The sequence below is a fragment of the Cyclopterus lumpus genome, chromosome 12 (assembly GCF_009769545.1).
Source record: "Cyclopterus lumpus isolate fCycLum1 chromosome 12, fCycLum1.pri, whole genome shotgun sequence".
Lineage (NCBI taxonomy): Eukaryota > Metazoa > Chordata > Actinopteri > Perciformes > Cyclopteridae > Cyclopterus > Cyclopterus lumpus.
In genome coordinates this window covers 17575424-17587723 of record NC_046977.1, presented here as the reverse complement: position 1 = coordinate 17587723, position 12300 = coordinate 17575424, and the positions used below count along the sequence as shown (strand labels likewise).

At 43.7% G+C, this 12300-nt stretch overlaps 1 protein-coding gene across 2 annotated transcripts in view; it reads right to left on the bottom strand.

Moving 5' to 3' along the window:
* The window catches only part of lpar1 (lysophosphatidic acid receptor 1), a 35805-nt gene extending 24368 nt beyond the window's left edge, over positions 1-11437 (bottom strand). The window contains exons 1-2 of one of the 2 annotated variants that reach the window (XM_034547531.1): positions 11044-11437; positions 9014-9064 (exon numbers count right to left, since the gene is read on the bottom strand). The gene's annotated coding sequence lies outside the window, so the exon portion shown is untranslated. The remainder of the gene's footprint in view (positions 1-9013; positions 9065-11043) is intronic. The other variant, XM_034547530.1, reaches the window with a different exon arrangement.
* Positions 11438-12300: the final 863 nt, after the last annotated feature.

The following is a 12300-nucleotide window of genomic DNA, read 5'->3' as shown; positions in this document are numbered from 1 at the left end:
AACTCCCCACACAATGTGCCCATTGTTTCCACACTCCCATCCGAGAAAGCAGAGAAACAGGACTTCTACTCCCCAGAATGCACACAAACACTCTCTCACACACACACACACACACACACACACACACACACACACACATAGGCTTTCATTCTCCAACTGTCTCTTTAACATCATGGTCGAGCGCACACAAACCACACACACCCTCACGCTTGCACATAGTCTCAAACAGTTGCTACAGAGCGGCGGGGCTCAGGACAAGGGCTGGATTGAGAGCTGGTGTTGAGTCATGTGTGACTGCAGCCGTGACGGGCTGAATCACGGTTCGTCAGTGGATGATACCCCTCCGACCACTTAAGCACTTCCCTCTCAGCACACGGGGCCCCGAACCGACCCATGTTCAGTCGTTAAATGTGAAGACGAGGACCAGAATAAAATAGAATGGGGTTATTGTGACGGACGAGAATAACACATGAATTGACTTTCAAACGAGGCCAACTAGACCACGTTTGATTGGATTTGAGAGAGAATGTGTTTTCAATTCAATTCAGTTTATTTTGTATAGCCCAGAATCACAAATTACAAATTGGTCTCATCCGACATCCCTGTCCCGGGACCTCACAACGGATCAAGAAAAACTACCCAAAAATCAGAAAAAAAACTTTCACAGGGAAAAAAGGGAAGAAACCTTCAGGAGAGCAACAGAGGAGGATCCCTCTCCCCGGATGAACAGATGCAATAGATGTCATGTGTACAGATGAACAGCGTTACAGAGTTACAAACAACGGTACAGAGTTTGTACTGTAGGCTCTGGGGTTCTGCATCTGAAATGGTTCATTCCCCCTGCAGTGATGCAGCTTTTATTGTGAAAAGGTCAAGATGGAATTACTGTGCCAGCAGTCAATGTCTCTGCAATAAGTGTACTTTACCAACTTCAGTACAAGTACAAAGAACTTTGTTGCCGTTAATGCTGCGATGTTCTTCACATTAAATACTTGATTTTCTGGTCCGTCTGCCATTTGTCCTTAAGCCCAATGCATGGTGGTATGTGCTGCCTGGTTAGTGACCATCATTGTCGACTGCTTTTCACGATTCATTGTGGGATACTTGCCGTCGGCTATACGGGGGCATAATAATTCTCAGTATACATTCAGACAGCACTGAACTTGCCATAGAGTCCACTACACAGGGATCAGGTAGTCCTTTGAATAGAATTAGAGGAATCCATCGATGAATATTTACATAGAAAAGGCAGAGAAATTAAAAAGAAAACGTATGAACTTGACAGCTACTATTAAAAAGGTGTGCACTTAAAACGATGAGACTAAGGGAACAACGCTACCGGAGGTTGTGGGGCATTTCATCACACCGCCAACAGAAGCTCTTGATACTGGGCTGTACTCTGACAAAATACAAGTCTTATCCACCAGGGAGGATTTAACGTGTTGAATTACACACATGTCATTAGAGACAGGCTGCTTTCCAAGTGGATTCTGGTTAGTCTGAAAGCAATGTTGTATTTCTAAATAACGGCCAGAATCATAAATACAATCTTTTTTTAAAGCCTTTTTAATTTGGCTATAAATTCTTCCAGGGATCATAGCTTGGGAAAGCCGAGTGACAACCGAAATCCAACTCATGTGTTATTATCTGCGGGGCAGCGTATAACACACCCTTTCATTTTGTAGATGCCCATTGAATAAGCGTCTTTGCTTTCAGGTCTTTCTGGTAAGATCTGTTCCACATGTTTTAGTAAAGCAGTGTTTTCTTTAAGCTAAATGTCTGGAACAGGAAAGAAAAAGAAAAACACACACAGAAGCATAACAATGATCCTTGAAAAGTCCTGAGAAATGCAGCTCAGATCGGCATTAAGCTGTTTGACACTAAATAAAGTGGTGTACGCTAACACACAAGCATGCAGTAAAAGCCGTAGTTCCACTTGGATTCAACAGGGAAGCACTTCCTCTGATGGAGACTTCAGTGCATTCACAGTTGTGCTGGTTTTTCAATACGATAACCAAACTTCTCCAAATATTAAGCAATGGCCGCCTCACGAGACGCAGCCTCTACTACCAGGTGTGTCAGGTTTCTCTGTGGTGTTGCAACTTATCAGTATACGCTCTTTTTTTAATGTAACTTTGAATATTGTATGCAAAGGAAGAACTCAACGCCAAACATAGGTCTAACTTGCTGTTAAATCAACCCTACGCCTTTCTTACGAAAGCAGAAACGGCAGTCTCTGTCAAGGCCTTGACATCCTAGCTCCAAAAGGGAGTACGCCAGCGAGGGAATGGGGGCAATATAATGTGCAGCTGGAACAAGCAGTTCAGTTTGTGTGAAAGCATTAATAGTCCGCAAAAACGTTGACCCCTGAATCATCCGTGGGGAAAGAGCTCTGACCATTCAGCAGTAAAGTACATTTTGGATTGATTCTTGTCCCAATCATTTCTTATTCATTTCCAGCACACTCTGTAGTTTATTGTTGGGTGTGTTCAGTCATGCGCTTATGAAATCACACTATTGGAGACAGATTCCGTGGATTACATCACCCGCAGTTCAGATGCAATATGGGATTGCATCAGTGCAATATTGAGTCAACCAATGATTACAAGGTTTAAGTGCTTACTTTTAGCTTTAAGGTGGAGGGCCTTTGTACCAATAATGAGTGACTTGTGGCCCTTTTAATCATAGAACAAAGTCGCAGTGGGACAGTGTTTTCCAAACACAGAGACAAAGACAACCAAGGAGTTTCTATGGCCAAGCAGTGGAATGTTCCTGACCGAACAGACCAGCCACCTGACCTCAGTCCAACTGTACATATTTCACTGAAGGCAGAAAGCAAGCTTTTTATTTTGTTATGCTCTGAAAACAATAGTCACGAGTGCTTCACACAAGAACATGGTTGTATTCCCTCGTTACAGCCATGTCTGTCCAAAATCCCTTCCTTATTTCATCCGTTTAGACATTTGGGGGGGAATTGACATTATCGGCATACCAATTCTTTGAGTTTTGGCCAAAAATGTGTTTTGAGGGGTCACAGTGACCTTGGCCTTTGCTCACTAAAATATAATCAGTTCATATTTGAGTCTAATTGGTGGTTTGTGCCAATTTCTTTAAAAGAAGGCATTCCTGCATCATCCAGAATGGGACGGACGTGAGGTTATAGTGACATTGACCTATGACTACCAACATCAAATCAGTTCCTCATTTAGTCCAGTTGGTCGTGTGTGCCAAATTTGATATAATAATTGCTCAAGGCGCTCTTGAGATATCACCAGAATGGGTGAAAATGGCTTAAAAATCTATTTTGTTCATATTCACTCACATGTGGCCCTTCTCTTCTGGGAAGAATCCACCAATGCGGTTCCAAAAGCGTCCTTATTTAAAACATTTAAAAATCCAACTTCTGCATCTGAGAATATTATATTTCACTCAATCAGCAAAACGGTTTCATTCTCAGACGAACTGCGGCAGCGCTCTGTTCGGCACCTGGCGAGAGAAAATAACCACCCTCAAATTAAAAGTAGAGAGTCAGCAATGTAATCTTATGTTTATTGTTTCACTGTTTATCCAAAGTGCCGGAGTACAGAGCCAACCCAACAGCAAATGTGTCACCGTCTCTGAAGTAGGAAAAGCCAGAGTACTGTAATGAGTTTTTTACATAGAGGTAAAAGCAGCTGCACCAGCGCAGTGTTACTGCTTTGGTTAAACTATTTGCAGAACTACTGTACCACTTTAAAGAGGTATCTTTCAGATACCGCTGGGAGTGAAAATAATTTCCTCATTCTTGCCGATTTTGGTTCCTCTTTTGGGTTTTCCCATGACTAACTTAAGACAACCTTCGTTGCCCTCACACACACAGCACATACTTGACACATGATGGATGAAGAGTTGCACGGACGTTCATTTTTGGGATTAATGTTCCAACAATGTGAAGTAAGGCCCACGTGGCCCCGTGCCCGCCAGCACAAGTTTCTGAAATTGCGACACACAGCACATACTTGACACATGATGGATGAAGAGTTGCACGGAGGTTAATTTTTCGGATTAATGTCTCAACAATGCAATGTAAGGGCCACGCGGCCCGGTGCCCGCCAGCACGAGCTTCTGAAATTGCGTCATTGCGGCTCGTGCTCTCGAAGTTTTATAACGCCGTGATCCGCCCGGATCATGGTGTGACTAACAGCTGACTAGAAGTGACCAATATCCATCCCCCAACAAATATGGATGTCTTTATCTGCCTCTGTGTATAAAATGTGACAATGTAGAGGTCCACTGCAGGACATATTTGGTAATACAGTCGTACTTCCGTCTCTGGGAAGTCCAACGCATGCTGTCAAGATACCATATGAGCACACTTTGTAGTAAACGTAGCTCTGTGGTTGAGTATCTGGCAGCTCCCACTATGATGACTGCGCAGCAGTGTGTACAGTGAGCCTGAGTGTGCGGGGGGGGGGAAATGGTTCTCGACGGGTATGCTGAGACCTTAGAAACACACTTGTGAAAGACTACTAACCTGGGGGCAAGTAGGTATGTGCCTGTCTGCTTTTCTCTCTTTGGGTCTCTGTTTTACTTTGTCTCGTCAGCTTTCTTTTTGTTCCAAGTACTCGTCTCCATTTCCCCTGAGTTGTCTGGACATATTAAATCGGTGATATTGCTAGTGCTGTTATGTCTCGTGACGCACAAAGTCCGTAGCTTACTAAGCTAAACCATGGTGGTTTTTCTAACCCTAACCAAGTGGCTTTGTTGCCGCAACCTAACTCCCACCAGCGTGTTACGATACTATGCAAAAGGCCAACAAATTCTCACTCCCAACGTGTCAAATGCCGACACTTGATCAGTGGCCGTACACTTCCAACAATGACCCTCTACGTATGCTCCTAGCCTCAGTTTTGGACGTGCCGGCATTGGCACTTGTCTTTGCAAAAGGCAGCAAAACCACTTAGTCGGTCAACCACAGTCTTTACTTAATCCCCGCTGACGAATGACTAACGAGTTATGTGACGGACCTGAACAAACAAGACAGCGTTGACTTTCTGTTTCACGTGGGACACGAACAACCGTCTCAATGGTGAAAGTCCTGTGTTTGTTTGACCCTCCTTAAGCAGACTTTCACGCACTCTTCTTTACCAAGCGTCTAATAATGACACGGGTGGGTCGACATCAGAGTTAGACAAGAGTCCGGTGCGTAGCATACAGACACTAAAAGGTGCCTCTGTGCGTTGGTATCAGGCACCAAGGAGCACTGACAAAGTGTCTGTATTTGATGAGCTGGAAGTGAGAATTGGTTCTAAAAAAGCTGCTTCTGCCATAGCGTCAAAATATGAAAAGTAAAAATGAGATGGCGTTGCTGCAGGGCTGTGAAACAAGCTTCCTGCAGGGCATTTAAAGATAACACAACGTTTCCCCTTTTGTTTTAGCGCTCAGCACTACTAGATAGCTTGCTAACTTCACCACTTGACTCTTTGGTCAGGATTATTGAAATGAAGCAACTATGAGTCAGTTGATTATTTTGGATGGGAATAGTCAACACCGGATGTAGCCCGCGACAGAGGAGGTACATAGTTGGAGAACCACTGGAGGAAACGATAAACAATTACCACTAGGGCTTCCAACATGTTATTGTACCAACATCTAACCACATTAACAGATAACAATGCCAAAAAAGTCCAAACTGCATTCCTCAGGTGTCAATGGCAGCGGCGGCTTCAAACTGACAAGTATGGCTTCCTGTGAGAACCACAGTTTTATTTTTACATTAGCTGAGAGAAAGAGGCAATAACAGAGGAGTTTGAAGAGGAGAGCAAGTGTCTGACAGCTACTCCAGTACTTTGAGGCCACTCTTCCCACCCACAGAGCCATATTTTATAGGTATATGACTGAAGGTCTCAGAACTATACACACCATAATGCAAGTATTTCTATTTTTAAACCACAACAATGTCTGCATCAAGAACCCTTGCACCGCTTCACTTTATATACTTTATATACACTTGGATACAGTGTATACACTTTTAATCTTTTTTTAAATTTAAATTCTTAAATGTAATATGCCCAGCTATTTTATTTTATTGTATTGTATATATTGTAAACATGCTTGCTGCTGTAACAAAGAAATATACCTCTGGGGATGAATAAAGTATATATAATCAGGCACATCTTGTCCCAAAAAGATGCAGAAAAGCTGGTTCACTCGTTTGTTACTTCCAGACTAGATTACTGCAACTCCTTATTATCAGGCTGCTCTAATAAGTCTCTTAAATCCCTCCAGTTGATACAGAATGCTGCAGCTCATGTACTCACAAAAACTAAGAAAAGAGATCACATGACTCCTGTATTAGCTGCTCTGCACTGGCTCGCTGTAAAATCAAGAATCAAATTTAAAATTCTTCTCCTCACCTACAAAGCCTTGATTGGTGATGCACCATCATATATTAAGGAGCTTGTAGTACTATATTGCCCCACTAGAGAGCTGCGCTCACTAAATGCGTTCCTAGAGTCCTAAAAAGTAGGATGGGAGCCAGAGCCTTCAGTTATTAAGCTCCTCTTTTATGGAACCAGCTTCCACTTTCAGTCCAGGAGGCAGACACAGTCACCTCATTCAAGAATAGACTTAATACTTTCCTCTTTATTAGTGCTTATAGTTAGGGCTGAATCAGGTTTGCCCTGGTCGAGCTCCTTGATATGCTGCTATAGGCTTATAGGCTGCTGGGGGATGTTTTAGGATACACTGAGCTCCTATCTCCTCTTCTCTCTCTCCTTATGGATGAATTTACATGTCTCCAGTGCACCTTATTAACTCTGCTTCCTCCCCGGAGTCATTGTGACTTCACATCTCATAGGGTCCATTGGACCAACTAAAACATTTTGCCAGACTTCAGTATCTGGTTTCTCTGCCACCCTCACCGACATTCACAGAAACTTGCGGTTCGTCTTCGCCTCTTTTGAGGGAATAGCACAACATGTCATAGGGTCCATTGGACCTGGCGGTGTCTGATGCCTGGTGAGTCGGCCTCCCGTGTTGGCCCTGCTGATCGCCCCGCCCCCCCTCCTCTCTACCTCCTTCTGTTTCATGGATTGGAGTTCCATTCATACATTGTCATATTCATGTAATGTGTTTATGTAACTCTGTAATGTTGTACATTCTGTACACATGACATCTATTGCTTCTGTCCATCCGGGGAGAGGGATCCTCCTCTGTTGCTCTCCTGAAAGTTTCTTCCCTTTTTTCCCCGTGAAAGGGGGGAGTTTTTCCTGATCCGATGTGAGGTCCTGGGACAGGGATGTCGTATGTGTACAGATTGTAAAGCCTCCTGAGGCAAATTTGTAATTTGTGATATTGGGCTATACTAAATAAACTGAATTGAAAATTGAATTGAATAATCTAATCTATTCAAATGTGGACCTCCCACTGCCAATCATTAAAAACAAAAACAAAGACAGAGCCATATTTACGCATTAGTTGCTGCTAACCACCCAGCCGTATTTGATATCACAGAACATGACGCTTTTGCAATAATCTAACGCACTCGGAAGTTTGAAGTTGATTGAAGCACCTGATATGTGTTTCCCTAACAAGTCCCACACCCGGAGGTGTGATCTCCACCAGAGCTTTGGGTGCAACCGCATTGTGGTGCGTACTGCTAAGTCTCCATCGTGATCAGCAGTCGAAGAAGAAGTGGTGGTCTGACCACAGGTCCACACACCAGCTGGAGGGGAAACTGAAGAAACATTTGCAATCTCCTTCCACAACTTCCACAAAAGTGGTGCTTAAGGGGCCAAATAGATTAGAGACGCTCCACAACAACATGCATAAGAACGCTCTTCAAATCTTTGTAACTATTCGTTGGATAATATTATTATTGTAGCTGTTGGAATTCTCATTCGCTCAAATAATGTTCTTTCTCACATGACCTCGAGGGAAATTTCCTCTCTGCCACAATGGCTCACAAAGTTGTCACTCTTGTTACCTGCATGAATGTGGAAACAATTTGGACTTTGGGAGAAGGAATGGGTGGAATGCAGGTCCGTGGACGGGGACGGTGAGACGGTGGGACGGTGGGACGGTGTCACGGGGGGCTGGGGAGGGATCGTGTCTTTGGCAATCACAACACAGATGTTTCAAGGACCCTCTCTTTTTGACGGATGTCAGAACTCATGCGGGGGTAACATAAAACAGTCATCTTCAGGGGAGACGAAGTCTTTGCAGGGGGGAGTTTTGTTTAGTTTGAACGAGAAGGTCAGATGTCAGAACAATGAGCTTATCCCCCTTTTCTTTTCTTTTTTTTTCAGCATCTTACAAGTTGTGGAACGACTTTTTCGGAGGAGTGTGTTTTTGCAATCCTGTCAAATCTATCGAGCGGAACTAATAGCCGGCGCTACTTTTCTGGTTACTAAGGAAACCACTGAGCTCCCGAGAGCCATCCCGTCCCCATATTTGGAGAACTGGTGTGTCATATCCAGGGTGACACAGTATGATTAACCACTGAGAGGTCTTTAGTAGGAGGACAGGAACTCAACTCATACCAAGCGATTATCTCTTGCAGATTGCTCCGTATGCAAAGGTGTTCATGAAACTGAAAGCTGTTCCAAACAATTTTTCTGTGTAAATCTCTTCCTGCCATCTCCATCTTGTAGCTTCTCATATACACTATTTTATATTATACTATTAGGATATGGGTAAAAAGGTAATGTGTTTAGCTTTGTGTTGCTAAGAGAATATAAGCTTATTTGTCATGTGTCCAAACTCATCCATCTGAAAAACAATTGATATCCCCATATTCTCTTGATGTTCCTCACTTTTTCAGTTTTTCAGCAAATTTGTAAGAATGACTAAATTAAGATACGTAAGCAACAAAACGGGCCTCACAAATAGTGCTGCATGCCTTCTGAGCAATGTTCGCGAAATCAAATAATACGTATTCCTCTTGTCCAAAGTGGAAAGGCCAAATTGTCTTATTTTCAGTCCAAGGCTGAACATGCTGAAGCCCCTTTGCTCTAGTGGCCTTATATCTCACCTCCTGACTGGAGCTGTTGGACGTGTCACGGCCGGGATTAAAGTCAGCACGCTGGAGATAAGGTGAAAGTAACATTGTTCAAAGAAATCCGGAAAGTGTTGCAAAGTATAAAGTGAATAAATGTGAATACAAGTATTGCTCGGAGAATGTGGGTTTCATAATTAAAACAGCTTCAAAGCAAATCAATCTCCAGCGGGTTTAAAAGGTTTTCACCCTCCACTTTACCATCAAAGACCCCCTGATGTTTGTGGCAGTGGGTGGGAGGTAAACAGTCTTCTCACCATCTCTTGGGATAACACAAATAAACGCACTCACAGACACACACTAACGCGAACCATTTGAGCCTCGGAGCAGTATTAATTGGGTTACATCAAAGGGCAAGGACTGCATGCAGGCAGCATATGGCTGCTTTCTCTTTTGGGTTATTTTCTTTTTGTCGGTTTAAAAAAATGATGAATTAGAAAACCTTGTTTCTTGAATGCATGTTTAGGTGAAAAGCCAAATATATGGAGATAATGACAATGAGCGGGAGTAAATGAAAGCTCATGAGGTCTTCTGTTATCTCGCTTAACTCTGATGGAACCGGAGGGGAAAGGTCAAAGAGTCACCAAAAGTATTCACATTCGTCCTCTGAACATGACAATTGAACACAAACTGCAGAGCAATCAGGCCATTTGCTTTGTTCTAACAGACTATACGCCGGACCTGCTTTAAATGAAATGTCAAAAGTCGCACGAGAAGTTAGAAGTCCTCCTCTGGGGGGGGACAGAAATACAGAGTTTCACTGCAGCCTGGCCAGCAGTAATTGAGATATTCTGCTTTGGGCCAAAATGTTGGGACAGCTTCATTGATTATTACTAAATAAATAAAAATCAAACAAGTGTTAAAGATACCAATCTTCAGTGAAGAGTCTAAGCTTTTTGTGGCCTCTGAATACGCTTCATTATCCAGGATGCACAGCTTCGATTTCATTTTACACCCTGAACTTTGCCATTGCAACAGGAAGCACCTGGCCAGAGATGGCAGGGATGACCATTGATGATAGATGTTGAAATGTTGTTGCCGATTCAGACCAAACGAGGTCTTTCTCCATCTCCTGTCCTGGTGGCAGGTGAGGCAGATTAAACGTGGCCCATCGGCCTGAGAATCAGACATCCAGAAGATCCGTTCTGGTTTCGGTGGCAGGACCGAACCCCGTGATCCGCTTGGCAGTAAAACAGAGTTCAGCGAGAAGTGAAGTCATGCCGTTCATGAAAGTGTCGTTGTGTTCGGAGACCCGAGGCCAGAGCACAGCTCCCGGTAGGAGACAGCATCAAGGCGGATCATTTGGGAAGATGCCAACGCCCGCAAGAAGATGAAGAACCATCAATCCGCTGCGGCCTCTTCATCATGTTTAAGCAATTACCTACAATTACCTCCACCTACAAGTGCTGGCACTGACTGGTATTTTCTGTTGCGAGGACAACTGGTGCTTTTATTCTTTTAGGAATGGGCTGAAATTTATGGGAGAGATGAAGACGTTCAATGAAGAAAAAAAAAAAGAGGACATTTCAAAAGCATTCTCTTAACTGCAGAAGAACACCGTGGAAAATCAACACAGATGTCCAACCTTTTACTCCCCGACCCAACGCCCGCTTGTGTTTTCTTCTTCTTCTTTTCTTTTTTTATCCACTCACTCATTCCACAAATATGGTTCCAATCCCAGAGTTTGATAGTAAAAAAATAAATAAAAAAAGAGCCCAGCCCTGGCGCAACCAAGTCCCTCTTTCCAGCAGCGCGCACAACCGAGCGTCTCCCGTCGAAATAACGGCGCGCACGGGCGCATCTGCTAATCCCATCGAAGGCTTTTATCTGAACCGATCGCTTTCCACCCGCGTCTACGTGGCAGGTATACTTTTGTTGATTATGTAAAGATGCCCACAAACCCGTGCGTGCACGAAAGGACGCGCTTTAAGTGAGCCAACGTGAGGACAACATAAATACAATTCCTTGTGAATTTACAAGTGAACATTATGCGGTGAAATACTTACTGTGTCTTCCTTTCCAATGTTCCTGGAGGTCCAACTCAAGTTTAATTTCGTGTTCCCTCAAATTCCTCCCCAACAAACAACTCCTAGAGAGACTGCGCAACTCGTGTGTCAAAGTCGCAGCGGTGCAATAAAAGACTCCAAATCCAAAATGCAGCCAGGTAACCCTTTCATTGTAATGTCCGTGCAGAAAAGACCTCTTCCGATGTGTTCTCTTGTTGTTGTTATTTCCCCCCCCGCACCGAGTATCCCTGTTTCTCCAACTTGTTGTATTGATTTGTTCCCAGATGAAGTCGCCTTGATGCTCTCTGCTGCGTCTCCGTGCCTCTCTGCGCTGGCCAAGCTCTCTCTCTCTCTCTCTCTCTCTCTCTCTCTCTCTCTCTCTCTCTCTAACTCACTCTCCCCCCTCTCTTACACTTACTCTCACACTCTCTCTCTCTCTCTGACCCACCAACTGCCAAACACTCTGCAGGAGAGGACCTTTTTCTGGCACGTGACGTCACTCTCTCATACGCACATACACGCACACACACGCACACACACACACACACACACACACACACACACTCACACAGACACACGCACACACACACACACACACACATGCACAGAGAGAATAAATACAAATGAATGAAGAGTGGTATTTACATTTTAATCGTATTCTTATTTTGCTCATAGAAACCTTTTTTTTTTACTGCAAACCAATGAAAACACAAGATTTTAGTGCATTTCTAAGTTCCCAACATAGAAGACAGGTGAAACTTACAAGTGCACTTTCACATTTCCTCCCACTCATCTTGTAGGAAATAAATGACATCTCAGGATGTAAATGCCCTCTTTCACCGACGCATTTCTTTTCGGGAGTCGAGAATTGTTCTTTTTCCCCTCAGTGCCTAATTGGAAACACATTTTTTTCAGTAACTTGTTAAGAGAGAGACAGGAAGGGGGAGGGAGAGAGAGAAAGAGGGGGGGTGGAGGGAAGCACAGTGAAAAAAAGAGAGAGAGCGGCCGACACTGAGGGACTCAAAGACATATTGTATTCCTCACCAATTAACCCTCCACAGAACGTACTGGAAATATTTTCTCCCGTCTGCCGGTGCTGGTGTCCAAGTGAAGCTTTCGAGCTTCTCGGGTTATGAGAAAGTGTTCGGTATAGGGACAGCAATGTCTGCCAACTTTACACCATCTGCGAACACTTAGCGAAGGTGTTTGTCGTAAAGAAAAAAACAACAACCGAGGAATGAAATGAAGTGTCAAAGC